Genomic DNA, 14,341 nt, shown 5'->3' with positions numbered 1-14,341 from the left:
TTGGAGATGTTCGGTAAAGTTCCTACTTCTTTCAAATTATTTAAGAAAATCCTAGGTAAACAACTGGTAGTGAGTCTCTCACTCGGGGGACAGCAGATGAGAGGTGACTAATTGATTGACTGAGTGATTGGTTGGTGACAGCCATGAATAAGGCTTACAGGTTGTGTATTGAAAGAATTAATGATATACAATGATTAAAATGTACAACATATAGGTTATGAATATATGTACATAACAATGAATGCGTCGATGGATGGATAGTAGACATCCGAAGTCTATGATTCCTGTTACATAATGCACGCTTAGCTCAGTCTTCTGATAACTTCCTTGAGCGTATTCTTAGTTCACATGAATATTCATTATTGTTAAGCCATACAATTTCACATTTAAATATTTTACTTCTTCCACGTCCTATCTCTTCTGTTCTTTGTCTTTGAATTGCATGAGGAAATTACTTTAAAGAACGGCTCTTATCGACGCGTGAACAATGGATGACTTTTGTTTTGTTAACACGCCTTGTTTTCTTACCAAATGTGCCCCCCTAGTGTGACGATCATTAATTAAGCTTTGAGACATAACTAGCCTATGTTGGTTCTGAGAAATTGTGTACACACAATGCCGTCTTCTCTCTCTAAGGAATTCGCGTGGCGTATATTATTATGGATAGTGCATACAGAGCTGCTAATTAACATCAAACACACTGCTTAACGCTGGGAGCACAATTACGAAAATAAAGCTGCAGTTAAAACCGTGTAATTATCATTAGTACATGTCGTAAGTTCATTAAGTCTTCGTCATTCGAGAATGTACTTTGGGATGAATAATGAGAAGCCATTTTATAAAGCAAACCATTAATAATTTCCTGAAATATTCAAGTTATAAAATTCTACGCCTGGTGATTGGTTAAGATGCACAGAAATTGAATTTTCACATAGATGTGTTGAACTACAACCTTCAAACATGTATGCATAGCCTAGGGCCAAATCGTGCGACAAGACAAATCTGGTAATCTAAGAAAGAACGTAACAGAAAATTGTACAGTGTTTATTCCTCAAGAATGTCCTCAATTCTTAAACAATGCCGACGTGACAATCAGCGAACTGATATCCGTTTTTGCAGACAGTGAAGTCAGACATTGAACACTGCATACAAGAGCTGTTCCAACAGTCACGCACGACATTCAAAGCAGTTTGTGAAACACTTTGCTGAATATTCCTGTGATCATTATACTATGATAATTATTGGCTTCCTCTCCGTAAATATATGCAATATTGCACCTCATTTTAAAAGGCAAAATTTAAGGACAGCGAGGAGAAGGCAGAAAATTTACGTCGTATCTCAAGAACATTCAAGACTGGACTGGAATACGAACCGTCCCACAACTCTACCGTGTTGCTGAAGATATAGGAAACACTACCCATATAGATGACCAACATCCTGTAAGCTTCGCAAGACATTTAGAAGAATTAGAAAGAGAGAGAAAAATAAGAAGAAGAATTACGATGATTACAGTTTGACCGGGCGAGTTGGCCGTGCGCGTAGAGGCGCGCGGCTGTGAGCTTGCATCCGGGTGATAGTAGGTTCGAATCTCACTATCGGCAGCCCTGAAAGTGGTTTTCCGTGGTTTCCCATTTTCACACCAGGCAAATGCTGGGGCTGTACCTTAATTAAGGCCACGGCCGCTTCCTTCCAACTCCTTGTCCTTTCCTATCCCATCGTCGCCATAAGACCTATCTGTGTCGGTGCGACGTAAAACCCTAGTAAAAAAAAAAAAATTCAGTTTGCCATCAGTTTGTACGCAAGGCATGGGATATTATATGTTACAAAGCTGATGGAATTGTCAGATACAATATAATATTTACTGAAGGGATTAACATAACAATAACATTCTTAAAATCTCATATACTGTGCGCAGACACTTTCGCATGACTCCTTTTAGGCTTACTGTGGATCCGGAGCCCGGCACTCTGCCACTGATACATCCAGGATGCTACTGTAGGTAGCAAGGCCATACTGAAAGTCAGCAGCAACATTAAAAATTAGTGTATTAATTTCGAAACACTGGATAAACCATTTCAAGCTATACGCTTTTGTTCATATTTGAACATACCCTCCATTCCTTTGGACACATTTTCCCCACAATTGGGAAAGTTTCGAAATTCCTTTACGGTAGAAGTCCGGTCCAGCTCGCCAAAGGCACTGACGCACTGCTCTCTTCTTTGCCCTCCTCGTACACAAAGAACTTAATTTTATTACTTTGTTATGAGGGAGTAAATATTATACAGAAATATCCAGACACGCGTAGTTATAATTGAAAAATTATGTTCTGATATCTGCACTAGGCCTAATATAACACTGCAAAATCATAATCTTCAAACTGAAGTGCATTGAGTTCTACCGTATTTCAAGGAAATAAAGAAACGAACGTGATAAGGAAAGAAGAGATACGAAGGAAGGATGGAAGGAAGGAAGGAAGGAAGGAACAAAGGCATGTTCATGCAGGCAATGAAGGTTCTTCGAGGAACAGCAGGAAGTGCTGCTAAATGGTGTTTGCTAGTGATATGTCAGTGTAATCCACGTTTACCTCCGAAAATTGAAGCCCTTTAATTTCACTGTTTCATTTATATTTACATTGTCCTAATGGAAGTTATTGCCTTCTTACTAGCTAACCAGTTGCACGTAATTAGCGTGACTTTCGCTTGCATGAAAATATTGGTAATTATTTGGCTGTGCAGTGCAAATGCTGAACGGTATATTCTGAAGGAAATACACTTCCAAAGAAACGTTAATGCCAACCTAGATACCGAAATTGGTTAGTCATTGGTTTTCTGTTAGCAAGACATGTTTAAGTCGGTGTATTTAATGGTGTTTGAATACGTCATATCCATGTTGATGGCTTCCAGTACGCAGTGGAACGTTAAAACTGTTTGGAGTAATTGTAAGAGTGAATTAATAATTAATTAATATTATTGCCTTTACGTCCCACTAACTACCTGTACAGTTTTTTGAGAAGCTGAGGTGCGGGAATTTAGTCCCGCAGGAGTTCTTTTACGTGCCAGTAAATCAACCGATATGAGGCTGACTTATTTGAGCTCCTTCAAATATCACCGGACTGAGCCAGGATCGAACCTGCCAAGTTGGGGTCAAAAGGCTGTAAGGGAGAAACAGCAAGGCTAATGGCTTCCAGAAAACGTATTTCAGACTAATATTGAATGATATTTTGAGACCGTTATAAACGAACGTATCATCCACAAAAACTGGGAGGTCAGTCCAGACTTGGTGCTTCGTGTCTGCGGCAGAGTTTGCTTACTCAGCAAAAGAGTGACTCGTGCGTAGAGAGAAGTTCCGCATATCATAGAGTGAACCAATCTATGTCGCCTCCATAGGCGATGGTAAACTCGATGACTCCATCAGCGTGCCGTTTCAGGCAAATGACAGTGACTTAATCTTTAATAACACTCATTTACATAAATTCGAGATTTTTAGGCCGCAGTGCAAATATTCAGAAAAAGGATCTTTAATTTGGAACAATTTCAAGTACGTTTGGTTAAGCTGATCCTTTAGACGAACTGTTAAAATCGGTGCTCTACATTGATTTCTTTTTTTTAATGATTACCGCGGACAGAGTCCTGGGAGACGTAAGTTAAGTCGTATCTTGAGAACAAATACGAGACCAAGGAAAACTTTTATAATTAACAGACGTAACAGAGTGAAGTTGTCTCTGAGATACGTTTTTGAACACTGAATTATAACGTTATAACCTAAAATGAGCGGAGAAATTAAAAAAAAAAAAATCCGTGACGGACTTATGCATTCATCATTGAACCGTCTTGTGCAACAAGATTTATTGCTGACACGTTATTGAATATTTTTCAGCCAACTACTGAGAAACGCCAGAACAAAATGAATCAGGAGACGCTTCCATTTTTACGTAGGTAAATTTGAGAGTCATTAAACTCTAATTCATACATGATTATCTCAGAGTGTAACACTGTAATCACATTTGGGTACTGAAGTTCATTCTACACACGTTTCATTCGACGTTTCTATCTTTACCAAATCGTTACTTTAAACTTTTCTCCTGGTCACGACAAATTCCTGAAGGTATTGACACAGTCTTGGAGTACCAGATGAAAATAAATGCATTCGAAACAAAGCAAAGGTACTAAGCTCTATGAAATCAGGTAATGCTGGAAATACGAGGGTTAGGGCATAATTCAATGCAACTATTTTTCTCCTGGCATTTGCAAAGAGCTTCCATACAATGGCTGGTAAGCATGATACTCATAGTACATAAACACAGCACGAGATGACTGTGTATGAGACCGGTACCGCGCACTGCGCAGTGAGACTACAGTAGTGAGGCAGACTCCTTGCAGAATGGATATGAATTGGTAACTTCAACGCTGGGAGTGAGAAATACTGGGACAGCCGCCATATTTTCCGGATCTGCCTCCGTACGATTTTGAACTCATTCCCAGAGTGAAACAACTATTGCGTGGGAGACGGTTTGGGATACGAGAAGACATTATCAACATTGTCTAACATGAAATTGCTGATTTCACACATAGTGAGGTGAGTGACTGGTATCGGACGTCTCCGCATTACTGTCAACGTGCAGTAGACAGGGTAGGGGACTATTTTGAGGGTTTAATGTAAAGGTTACTGTACTCTCTGAGAGTAAACATTAAGTAGAACAAAGATTTCCTGGCTGACAGTTTCCTTGCATTATATCCTACAACTGGTAAACCCATTCGGCATTACTCTTATATTCCACAGAACCTTAAGGTCCCCATTTCCATCCGTATATTTCCGCTTGTTTGGTAGATCCAGGCTTCGTGGGGAAAAAACGTAGTTTCCAAGACTTATGCCCCAACCCTCATATATATATTAGAAAAGTAAGTCATAGATTAATACTTTTACTTGCGGAGCGGAATAACTAACGACAGCTTAGTCCAGGGGGCCGGAAAATATGGGCGGGCGCAAGCAAAGGAGGACCTTTCTTAAGAAAATAAATTTACTTACTTCAAACCTAGATATCCATATTAGAAATACATTTTGACATTTGAATAGAGCCTAACGTTGTATGAAAATACACAACCTGTATCTGAAAAGTTCGGTGACTGGTCTCATGAAATAAAGACAACTAAGTTACACATAAAACTCCTTTACTGGCCTTCAAATTAATCTCCGTTAACTACAACACACTTTTGACATCGACTGTAAAGCTGCTGGAAGGTGGCAGCAAACGCTTCTATTGGAATCTCCCGGAAAACCCTTGTCGCGCGTTGTTGGATACCTGATACACTGTCGAACCGGTGGCCATTCAGGGCTGATTTCAGACGGGGGAACAAAAAAATCTGCTGGTGCCAAATCCGGAGAATGCGGAGGTTGTGGAAGAACAGTCACTTGGAGTTCAGCGAGAAACTGAGTCACGCGGATAGCGGTGTGCGGACGGGTATTGTCGTGGAGGAGCTTCCACTTCTACTCCGGTACAGTTCAGGCCGAACCCGTGTGATGCGTTGCAGTAGCCATTTCAAAACTCCCTCTTAGAATTCCGCGTTGTGACAGCTGTACCCTAGGGTACACATTCATGATGAATGACACCATTGCTGTCGAAAAAGGCGATCAGCATTGTCTTAATCTTGGACTTTGAGCGCCGACGTTTCTTGGGAGGCGCAGAAGACACTGAACACCACACCACTGACTATCTCTTTTTCTCCGGATCATACTGGTAGCAGCACGACTCGTCTCCTGTAATGATTATTTTCAACACCTCCGGATTTTGGTCACAAATGTCAATGAACTCTCCTGACGTTTCCATCCGAGTTTACTTCTGCTCGTCTGTCAGATTGTGCGATACAAACCGGCCACACATCTTCGGCCTTTTCAAATGTTCGTGAACAATGGTCCTTACACAGTCCTTGCCTACACCTACTCCATCTGCTATCATTCGTAAGGACAGTCGCCGATCATTCGGAATCATCTGCCGCACTCTGGAGATGTGCTTGTTGTTGGTCGATCCGAACGCGCCTCGTCCTCAACACATTCCTTTCCATCTCGAAAGCGTTTAGATCAGTCAAAAGCGCACTTTTTACTCACTGCTTGAGCGTGGTAAACTTGCACTAACATTGCGTGTGTTTCCATTGCCGTTTTGCCTAGGTGGAAGCAAAACTTCATGTTAAGGCTTTGCTCGTTTTGCACTCCATTGTGCAATGACACGAGTCCTCACACTGACTCCGTGCAATGCGTTGCAGCGTTCAACTCCGTTTAACTGTGTTAAGTTGACTGATAGGGAGCACTTGGTGTCATTTCTCCCAACGCGTCTGCGCGAGCGCATCGTCCGAACTATCACGGTGTACATCCTAGGCGATCATTCACCGAACTTTTCAGACACAGGTTGTAGAATGGACAATTACTTGCCCAGAAGGAAAGATAATAGAACCACTTTAAAAGAGGAGGTGGCATGGGTAGGCCGGGTCCCGAAAGAAAGATGTAGAATTGTACTGTTGAGAAGAGAATTATTTGCCTGTATTTGACCAGAAAGGAGGAAGAGAGGATCATGAGGTATAAAGGAATTTTTCAGCTATCTTTCGAGGCAAGTGTGGTACGTAACAACTGCAGGGGTAGATCAAGGAATCAAGATGCGAAGAGATTAGAAAAGATCTTGAAAGGAGTAGTTACGTAGAAATGAAGGAGATTAGAACATAATAAGGTGGCACGGATTGCTGCTTCAAAAAGTTTAGTTATTGATGAACTAAACAAAAATATTGGGTTTTCAAGTTTGGGTAACACCCGTACAGCAGAACTAAATTTCAATTATCCTCTGCTCCACGAAGAGCTCTCTCATTAAGAACCAGTGACGATCAGTGAGGACGATGAAACTCCATAATATTGCGAGATGGACAGCATAAAATGATGTGATGGTAAAAAAGGTGAGAAGTCATGTTGCAAGTTCCGCTAAGAGGAAACATCCTCTCAGTTTTAATTAATGTGTTGATGAGGTGAAAGTACCTCACGGTAAGATCTTGATTGGAGAAATCAAATTAAATAGGTTGTAAACAAAGTGTAAAGATATCTTCATAGGATTTATGAGGGTATTTAGGGGTTGTAGTACGCATGTAAAAGCGTATAAGTCTCTGGTAAGACCTTTAGAGTATGGTTCCAGTGTATGGTACCCATAGTACGACCTCTTGGTAAGAGAACTATAAAAGACCGAAAGGAAAGCAGCACGATTTGTTCTGAGTGATTTCCGACAAATCAGTAGTGTGACGAAAATATCGCGAGCTTTGTGCTGGGAAGACTTAAGAGTAAGGAGACAAGCTACTTGACTAAGCGGTATGTCCGAGCTGTCAGTGAACGGAAGACGTGGGAGGACAATACTGGATCAATAAGCTTGAGCGGAGCTTTTAAAAGGCAGAAAACATGAAGCTGGAATTCATAAGAATAATTTGGGGCAAATTTGAATTTGAAAGAAGAGGAATTTTGGATTAGAATAATTTCTCAAGGGAAATATTTGGTAAATTTTCAAGTACTTTGAAATCACTTTAAAAAAGACTACGTAAACAAACGAATGGGAATCTGACGCCCGGAGTTCATCCCTAAATGTATACCAACAATTGATTTATTAACTCCCTCCACATTGACTGAGCAGTACATTCATTCGCCTAGTTACGGATTCATTACCTTCACAAGACAAGATGTATTCGAGATCGTGACCAGCATCGTGACGCAATGACCAGTAACACAGTAAATGAAACTGAATGTTCTACCTTTCCTCCTTGTCATTATTTTCAAAATTAGTTGATCACCAACACCAATAATTAGCCTACAACAGGATAAAAGTAAACTTTTCATATTAGCAAATATAAAATAATTTGTTGCTCACTTCATTTATGATAATAGTTGGTCATGTTTTGTCAATAATTTAGCGAAATAGAATTAAAAATAACGAAATCAACTTTTTAAAAAACATTGCACAACGTGGCTAATTCACGTCAACGATGCACAAAAACTCTGTTTGAATATCTGAACTGAGCATTAATAATGTACGCCTCCATGATTTGCATCACAATCACATCCACGTATTACTCTGCGTGTTCAAGCGTTGTGGTCATACCGGCGCATGATTGTTCTTTTAGCATCGTTCCATGATACAGCTACGATATTGCTCACCAGAAACAATCTTGCAAACAACAAAGGTGTGCTTCAGTGTGTGTTTAATGGGTGGGAACTCATTATATTTCATGATTTGTTTCCCGTAATTCATAGATCCTAAATAGAAAAAGACTGGAACTGAATATCATTTTACATTAATTTCATGTTAAGATTTTCAAATATTAAGTCCTGTTCTACAAAAAGGCAATTCTTGGTGCACTCTCGGGACCAACCCGAGGTACAATGTGTTGTACGTCAAAGACTCTGTAATACAATGGTCTGTCTCTCTGCTCGGCGTTTTCAAGGGACAAGTGTGCTGATAGTGTATAAAACCAAATATTTTCTTTCTGGTTTAGTTATGCCCATTCATAGAGCCCGTTGGATGTTGTTCATGGGCTTGATGACTTTCGCCTTCCTGTTCTTCCAAGATCTCTTCATGAACTCGCTGTGTTGCCTCTTCCGTTCTTCTGACCACTTTGTACCAGTCCTGCTGCTAGTTTTGACCACAAATGTGTGTTTATTTACGGAAGTCCTGGAACTCAAACTACTGACTTTCAACTTGTGAACTTGGCATGATGGATCGTAGTCGATCAACGCTAATACTCCAGGCTCCGGACGCACATAATTCGGGTTCTCCCGATCATCGGATTCTGGAGGATCGAGAGCGTCATGCTGAGAAGTGTTGGAGCCTTTTAAAATCTCTTCCCAAGAAAATAAAAGTATTATTTTTATTGTAATAAACAAGGTAGAGATCAACGATGGGATAAGTGTATCGAAAGGGATCGTATAAACTAACGAAGTACTTCAAGGTGATCCGTTGAGCCCTCTGTTATTCAACATCGCCATATCTGTCGCAAGAAGATCAATCGGAAACCTAGAAACAATCTCACTAAATATGTACGCAGATGATATGGTCGTAGGCTCGCAGAACAATTCCGAACTTAAAAGTCTTAAATCAACTGAAAAATTGGGCAGAAAACAACAAATTCGCCATAGGCCTAAACTAGGACAAAACAGTATGCATAATTTTCCGAAAACGTGGTAAAGTAGCAGCGGACGACACGCTAGGAACAAAACAGCTGGATTCGGTAAACTCATTCAAGCACCTATGATTAACTGTACAGAATTCACATCAGAGAATAATTGCGGAATGACCTATTGGAGAATATTACGAAGCTATTACGGCTATGCCTCTGTTTAACACTAACATAGTACCAATTAGCACATCTGTCTGTTAGGTCATCAGCCCAGAGGCTGGTTGGATCCTCAAATAGCACCACCAAAGGTTATGCGGTTATAAGGAAACCCCATAAACCAATGGCAGCACCAAAATGAGGCGTACTAGGCAAGATGAAGAGTGAGGTAGTTTGCCATTGCTTTCCTCACTGCGTCAGGAAGTACTACTGCAGCACGACTGACCCTATGAGCAGCACCTTTCATAACACTCAGATGCACTAATCATGCTCTGAATGTCATTACTCAGCACTACCCATACCCCAGCAACTTCCATATTGTCACAGCCATGGATGTTGACTGGGACTTCGGTGGAAGCTACACTTTAGTCTGGCTTGTGCCAAGAGATGGATGCAAAAGTACTGTATCCATCAAGAAATGACAGCAGGCAGAATTAGCACATACGTTTTGGAATTTATCTTGGAACATCTAACTATCACAGACCTACAGACTAGAGATAAGGTAAAAGCACGCTCCCTAAGAAGATCCCTAGGAATATTTAAACGAATGCCTTCGAGACGTGCATACGAACTTGTAAGGGGAACTTTCTTTATAAAGGACTTTAAATGTAGTCACTTTTTGCTGCCTTCTACTGACCAAGTGGTTAAACTACTGGCCTCTGACGAGACAAGCGAAAGGAAATAGATGAAAACTTTTAATCTGCGGACGCTATGATATACAGGGAATGGACAAAGCAAAGCAAAGCAAAGTTACCTCCGTACAGGCCATGAAGGCCCTTGGAGGAGTGGAAGGTAAAGGGTTCCACCATTGTTAACCTCGGCACGTGATGGGGTAGAGTGGTTAGCTCTACGCCCGGCCGCCTTCGCCTCAGGAGTTAACCTGTTACTCATTTTTGGTGTAGGCTAAGTGATCCTCAGGGCCATATGCACCACCGGTAGTAGAAATCTCGTTTCTTAAATTTTACGACTTCCTGACGGGGATTCGAACCCACGTCCTTCCGGGTGGACCGAGCACGCCTTTACCGCCACGGCCAGGCAGCCCCTGGGAATGGACAAAAAAAAAAAAAACCCAACGAAATGTGATCAGCATTGACAGGGCAAGCGGTACATGTATTTCGTCACGGAAAATCGTCGCAGATACAGCAAAGCTACGTCCTTCATCACTGAAAGACTTTTTCTTGATTTGCTAACGCGTGACAGATTTTCTAAGAAGCTACCGTCGTATGGCATGATTCCTGAAGATAAAGTGTTGTACTTTTATTCTGACTTAGTTAAGGCCACGGCCGCTTCTTTCCACTCATATTCCGTCCCTATGTCCGGCTCCATGGCTAAATGGGTAGCGTGCTGGCCTTCGGTCACAGGAGTCCCGGGTTCGATTCCCGGCAGGGTCGGGAACTTTAACTTCAATTGGTTAATTTCGCTGGCACGGGGGCTGGGTGTATGTGTCGTCTTCATTATCATTTCATCCTCATCACGACGCGCAGGTCGCCTACGGGTGTCAAATCAAAAGTCCTGCATCTGGCGACCCGAACTTGTCCTTGGACATTCCCGGCACTAAAAGCCATCCGCCATTTTATTTTTCCGTCCCTATACCATCGTAGCCATAAAACATATCTGTGTTGGTGCGATGTGAAACAATTTGTGAAACAAACGCAATTCGTAAGCCAGAGGATGTTAAGAATATTCAAGTTTCATGGTAACGGCCAAAGAGGTAATTTTTAAGAATCGTAGTACAATGGATGAGAATTCGTGAACGCAGGAATCAAAATGCTACATCCACTTACCTGAAGTATTGAGTGTCATAGGGTAATGGAATTAAGCTCAGATATGGGGACAGAATTCCATACAGAGTGACGATTTATTAATAAAGACAGAAATCGTTAAAGCAGAGTTTCGTTACGTCGTCTTTGTTCCCATTTTTGCCTAACGTTGAGCTTTTGATTTAGCTGAAGACCTAACATTGAATAAAGATCACATAGCGACTAGACAATACATGACGGAAGGCGTATCTCTTCATTAAACATTTCTGAGAAGCGAGGAATAACGTGGGCGTTTATTCCTCTCCGCCTACGCTCGAGTGTGAATATTCATAACATCCTGAAGCAATTTTATATATTTCTAAGAAACTCAAGAAGACGGGAGTAATACACTGTTGAATTTATCTGAGCATGTTAGTGCAGTGAGAGTTACTGAAAAATGTATTCTTAAAATAAATAGTAGCGCTATTTGATGAAACAGGTGAAAGAACGAAGAAAATACATGTTTCTTTTTCAAACCTGTAAATAACGAAACGTTTGTAATGGAGATGACAAGGGTTGTTAAAGAGTGCTATTAAATAAACGTGTTACGAAGTCATATAATTTTACTTACTTCTCTCTAGTTTTGCCTCATTTCGAATAATGTGATGCGTTTTATAGATATGCTCGTCGCAATTTATTGAGCAGAAACTTCTTCAAAGCGCATATGTAAGATACGTCTGTAACCTACGGTACTATGACCATGTATCTCCTTCACTCTTCAGCCAGTCTACCTCACTTCATATTTCAAATACCACACAGTATAACACTACGTCTAATAATTCCATCCTTGCTTTACCTACCCATAGAACTGCCATTTACAACAATTCATTTTCTGTACTTATGTGCCACAAACGACGAATGGGACAATGCTCTTCCTATCCATTATATTCTTTAAGTCCGGCTTCATGGCTAAATGGTTAGCGTGCTGGCCTTTGGTCCATAGGGTCCCGGGTTGGATTCCCGGTCGGGTCGGGAAATTTAACCTTCTTTGGTTAATTGCAATGGCTCGGGGCCTGGGTGTTTATGCTATCCCCAACATCCCTGCAACTCACACACCACACATAACACTATCCTCCACAACAATAACATGTAGTTACCTACACATGGCAGATGCCGCCCACCCACATCGGAGAGTCTGCCTCACAAGGGCTGCACCCGGCTAGAAATAGCCACACGAAATTATTATTATTATTATTATTATTATTATTATTATTAGTATTAGTATTATTAAGAATGGCCACGCCTCACAGCCACATATCGACATGCACTCCATGAGAACAATTTTAGTTCATTTTCCTATGCGCATGTGTAAAGGAAAATGAACCTTGCTGTATCGTGCTGTAGCAATGTATGTTTGCATGAAATATTTACCCACCCCCAGAGTGTGATGTATTTAAAGATCATTTTCCTTTATATTATAGCGTGGGAAAATGAACAAGACGAATATGTTCTGATGGACTGTATATCAACGTGTGGCTGGGAGGTGTGACCAGTTTTACGGGAAATAATGAATCGGGAGAGCGTTGTCACATTCGTGGTTTTGGCATCGCAGTGACGATATATGTGACAAAGTTAAATATGAACTAAAAGTATCTGGGAAGACATGACTTCCCTTCTCCAGTGACTCAAGATGATAGTGATTTACCACTATTTGTAGTAATCGAGAGACAACGACGAACATTTTCTAGAGTGGCACACTTCGATGAATTTGACGACACACTGTATCAAAATCCAGATAGCTTCTTTAATACCGTAGCTAATTGTCGCACAACTATTTTATCGTAATTTTAAATACAATGTTCAACATTTCAAAACACCAATCCTCTTCTCACTAGAACTCATCCAGGCCGTAGACGTAACAAATACCCGTAAGAGCCGGGCTGAGTGGCTCAGACCGTTGAGGCGCTGGCCTTCTGACCTAAACTTGGCAGGTTCGGTCTTTGCTCAGTCTAGTGGTATTTGAAGGTGCTCAAATACGTCAGCCTCGTGTCGTCAGATTTACGGGCACGTAAAAGAACTCCTGCGGGACTAAATTCCGCCACCTTGGCTTCTCCGAAAACCGTAAATGTAGTTAGTGGGACGTAAAGAAAATAACATTAATTAAGTAATTGCTTTCCAATTTATAGATTGCCGAACGTGATAAGTATACCGCATCAACAGTACTGAAAATAATAATGAATAAAGGCTGTTAAAGTGATCTCCTGATTGCTAGTATTGATACATCAAGGAGGATGCTATTAGGACGTCCCCCCACCAACCCAGATTTCGCAGATGTTGACTCAAAATTTACGAATTGTTGACCGGGAGAGTTGGCCGTGCGGTTAAGGGCGTGTGGCTATGAATTTCCATCTAGGAGATACTGGGTTTGAATCCCACTGTCGGCAGCCCTGAAGATGTTTTTCTGTGGTTTCCCATTTTCACACCAGGCAAATGCTGGAGCTGCACCTTAATTAAGGCTACTGCCGCTTCCTTCCAACTCCTAGGCCTTTCCTTATCCCAACGTCGTCATAAGACCTACCTGTGTCGGTGCGACGTATAGCCACTAGCAACAAAAAAAGGAATTGTTACTCTGGCGCCGATTAACAGTCCTACAAATTCAACGCTAGAAATTCTGGAGGAATGTGTGAAATATTCTATTGTTAGCTCATAGATGGTTGTCTATTCCTTCCTTCTTCTCTTCAGTGCATCCGGGATTCAATTCGACGATTGGTTGATGCACGTACCAAAGCTAACGGAGAGCATTTTTAATATTTCTTGCAAAAATGAGTTTCATACGGTATGCTGGTACGTTCTGTGCCTGTTTGCTGCCTATAAATAATATACAATATAGTGTTGTAGAAAATTAGTCCTAACATGGAAATAAGGAATTTCTGGACTCATGTGAAAATGAAAATTCACAGCCTGTTTAGTCATTTGACCGGGTCAGGAATGGAACGAATGAAACCCCCATCCTGCTGGGAGGATAGGAATTGTGCCGGCTGCTGAAGCCTGTCGCAGTCCTCTGGGGCATTGATTAATGTGTGACAGATGAAATGAAATGATATTGGAGGTTGTTGCTGGAATTAAATTTGACAGGGAAAACCGGATTACCCGGAGAAAACCTGTCTCCTTTCCGCTTTGTCCAGCACTAAATCACCTGGAGTGACCGGAATTTGAACCACGGAACCCAGCGGTGAGAGACCGGCGTGCTGC

This window comes from Anabrus simplex, chromosome 1 (assembly GCF_040414725.1).
Source record: "Anabrus simplex isolate iqAnaSimp1 chromosome 1, ASM4041472v1, whole genome shotgun sequence".
NCBI lineage: Eukaryota > Metazoa > Arthropoda > Insecta > Orthoptera > Tettigoniidae > Anabrus > Anabrus simplex.
The sequence above is the reverse complement of the archived record's forward strand: the minus strand, read 5'-3'. Positions refer to the sequence as shown.